This window comes from Nicotiana tabacum, chromosome 9, assembly GCF_000715075.1.
Source record: "Nicotiana tabacum cultivar K326 chromosome 9, ASM71507v2, whole genome shotgun sequence".
Classification (NCBI taxonomy): domain Eukaryota; kingdom Viridiplantae; phylum Streptophyta; class Magnoliopsida; order Solanales; family Solanaceae; genus Nicotiana; species Nicotiana tabacum.
In genome coordinates, this window is record NC_134088.1 from 39,273,881 (window position 1) to 39,278,302 (window position 4,422).

Below are 4,422 nucleotides of genomic sequence, written 5' to 3' on the forward strand. Positions count from 1 at the left end.
ATCTTCTCATTTTCCTCACTAGCATCAACCAATTACTCCAAAAGGTTTGTGAACTCGCTTTTGCTTTTAGTGCCTGGTTGTCGTGCAACACATTCACATTCCTTTAAGGTCTCCTCATTAAACATATTTCTCTTAGTCCCTCTATTAGGACCACTCATAGGAACCCCAAAGTAGTCAAATACCCTACTCAGCAGGAACCCATTTGGCAAAGGGTGAGTCCTCTTTTCTTGATCAGCTGCCCTTGTCATGTGCTTGATTGTTAGTGAGAGCAGATTGATTGACCTATTCTGCCATCACTTTCATCACTTCCATGTCCAAGTAAGTATCCTCATGCCTCCTTTGTGATCGAGGCGACAAAAATTTGTTCACAAATTCGAACAAAAACTTGTGAATCGGCTCCATCTCCCCCTTTATTACTTTTCTTATAGTCAACTTTTCCTTTTTCTATGTGTACATGGAGGTCAAGTACATAACGTCTACCTTCTCTCCCAATTCGGGCCGCTCTCCCAACACATAGGTGTCAAAACCTTCCACTAGCACTATCAGTATCTTCTCCAACAACTTGGTATCAAGAACCAGATCCACTCTCCTTACCTTAGAACTCACTGTGCCATCCTCCAGAACCTTGAAGTTCTTGTAAAAATGAAGCATTGCTTCACCATACATGACTGGGAGTGGGCACACAAACAAATGTGTCCACCCCTGATTCTCAATCTTCTCCAATAACTCTTTGATGTCAAACATGTTCACAGTAGCTGGGTCAATTACCCGACCCTTTAACATAATCAGCCCTGCAACTACTCGTCTCTGCCCACAATGGCAATTTTCCTTTGAGTCTTCTTCATGCATTTGGAACTGGCTCCCTCACTTAAGACTCAAATTTGCCTCACTTTGTCTCTTTTCCCTCATTCGAGCAACCAGACTTGCCAGTGTTTCATCATCATTGTTAGCACTACTTTATTTTATCACTTTTTAATCTCTTACCTTTTCTCCTTCTCCCTTAGTATCAGTACACTCAAAGGATTTAGATTTATGTGGATCAACGTTCAAAGAACCATGTTCTTGAACCTGATCACCATCTTGATCACAAATTTCTAAGGCACCCTCTTCTCCACCCAAGTATCCCTCACCGGCAACATAAGGACCTCGTTGTTGTCACGACCCAAAATCTAACTAGTCGTGATGGCACCTTAACCCCGCCCACTAGGTAAGCCAAATAGCAAAATTCCTATTCAAATGAGATTTAACTGAGAAAATAAATGATGAAATAATTGAGCTTTTATACAAAATCCCTAGGACTAGTAGTACAAATCATGAGCTTCTAAGATTTAGAGTTTACAAAGCTAGGATGAAATAAATACATCATATGTTTGAAATAGACATAAAAAGATTAATAATTCTAAAGCTATCAAGAATAAGAGGCACCTATGACCGGAATGCAAGTGCGTCTTTAATGCCAGCTCCCGCCATACACAACACCAATCAGCATCCAAAATCTGCACGCAAGGTGGAGAAGTGCAGTATGAGTACAACCGACCCCATGTACTCAATAAGTAACAGACCTAACCTTAGGTTGAAAGGAGTGACAAGCTTGGACAAACGGTCAGAGGTCAAACACCAATCAACAACAACTCATAACAATATAATAAAAGTAGTATAAGAAACAACTCAAACATATGATGCTCAACTCATCCACAGTTACGAAAAAATAGGCATGATTCTCAAGTATAACAGTACAACCCCAATCTTTCACCGAATTCACCAAAATGTGAGTATATAAGAAAACTGTGATTTTTCCCAAAAATATTCAGCAACAGATAAAATATTTCAATCTCAGATTGCGTGAGAAAAGTACATCTCTATGCCTACATGTCAATATGCATGTGAAGTCATGAATGTCACAATACTGTGTAACATGAGGAAATGCATCTCTACGCATGTATGTCAAGTATGCATATCAATGCAACGTATCACAGTGATGAACTCATGTACTCACACTCTTAGAGCACTCAATCTCACTATCTCGCACTCCTACTCATCATACTCAATCCCTCAGCACACTCAATTCAGTCAGCACTATACGGTGCCTGCTACGACGCGGAGCCCGATCCCATCAATAGTAATAAATCTTATAAGGCCAGCTGCGGCGTGCAAGCCAATCCACATATAGCCATAAGGCTTATTGCGGCATGCAACCCGATCCACATATAGCCATAAGCCATGTTGCGACATGCAACCCTATCCACATATGAATCACTAATACCCGTGTCGGCGTGCAGCCCGATCCACATATGAATCACTAATACCCGTTGCGACGTGCAGCCCGATCCCATCAATATAACTCACAATATGGCCCTCATCCTCAGCTCATTTATCAATCTCTCCAGTCTTTCGGGCTCACAAATCTCATGCCAATCATCCCAAACAATGATAACATGATGTGACAACGATGATAATAGAGACTAAGATATGATATGCAAATGAATGAATATGACTGAGTATGTGATTACAATTTAAGCAAATAACTAAACAACAAAAATGACCTCAGTGGGTCCCAACAGAATAAGCACATAGCCTAAACATGATTTCTAACATGGATCACAACTCAATTGTTCTAGCACGTAGGAATTTCATGGATTAAAACAAGATAGAATACTACACAGTACCATAGAATCATCTGAGTCATAACTCACACGGTGCACGTCCACACGCCCGCCACCTAGCATATGTGTCACCTCAATACCAAACACATAACACGTATAGTCAGGGGTTCATACCCTCAGCACCAAGTTTAGAAGTGTTACTTACCTCGAACAAGCCGAATACAATACCGAGCAAGCCAAACAATACTCTGAAAATACCATCCCGTGCGTACCGACCACCAACCACTCAAAACTAGCCAATAGCAACTCAAATACATCAAATAATACCTAAGGAAACAATTCCAAATGATAAAGGTAGAACCTTTAATCAGAAGCCCAAAGTCAACCAAAAAATCAAACCTAGGCCCACACCTCGAAACCCGGCAAAACACACAAAATCCAACAATTCATTTAATTACGATTCCAACCATACTAGTTTCACTCAAATCCGACTCCGAATTAATGCTCAAAACTAGAAAATTCACATTATAACATTTTAGAAAAAATCCCCCAATTTCTCTCTTGAAATCATCAATCAAATGCCAAAAATGAGGATAGATTCATGAAATATAATCAAAACCGAGTAGAGAACAATTATCCCAATCCATATGGTAAAAATCGCTTCAAAATGTGTCTCAATTCGAGCTCCATAGCTCCAAATATGAATAAAATGACCAAGCCCTCGATTTTTATAGCTTCTGCCAAGTCATATCGCATCTGCGATAAATGAGCCGCTTCTGCGACGCGACGTCCGCTTCTGCAATGTGACGTCCGCTTCTGCGATGTGACGTCCGCTTATGCAGAATCAGCTGGAGAAATGGCCCCTCGCACCTGTGGAAAAACATTCGCTCCTGCGACATCACAGGTGCGACAAATAAACGCGCATTTGTGCAAAAGACCGCTCATGCGCCAATGATCTCGCTTATGCGCGCACGCAGGTGCGCTTCTTACTCTGCATCTGCGATGGTCCACCAGCCTAGCCTTCTTCGCAGGTTCTCCAATGACCTCGCTTTTGCAACTACCGCACCTGTGCAAAACCAATCGCAAGTGTGCAACACCAGAACCAGCTCCTCTTCAGCAATGCAACATGAGACAAAATTATCACAACCTCGTCTGACAGTCATCCGAGCCCCTCGAAACCACGTATGAATATGCCAACAAGCTCCAAAACATAACATGGACTTCCTCAAGGCCTCATATCACACATAACAACACCAAAACCAAGATGTAATCACATGATATACCATACAACTCGCATACTTGTAGCAATAATTCCCGACCATAGTAGTTGCTCTAAACAAACCCGACACCGGTAACAAACCTCATATCAAAAATAACCACATTCAAAACCTTCGTTCACTGCCGATGATGCTCATTAGATCAACAATTCGTGGAGCTCCCTCCCGTCCGACAAAACCAAAGCCAAATCGTAAACTGACTTCCAATATTATTCCTCCAAACATACCATAATCAAATCCGATAGTATCCATTCTAGGTCCAATGACCTTATCTCCTCAAACATAACTATTATATTGGCATGCCACACCAATACAACCTTAAGCCACAAACCGTGCAATCCATGCACCAATACACAACAATTCAAATACACCCAAAAATGAAAAATGACTCAAATGAGAGAACTGTCCTGCAAGCTTAGCATGTACCACCAAAATCGCAATGCTATGAACCCATCATACATAGTAGAACTAAGACACACGAATCTAACACAAAGGATTATATCCCAACATAACTCCACCGCAATGCGTGACCTATCCAAACA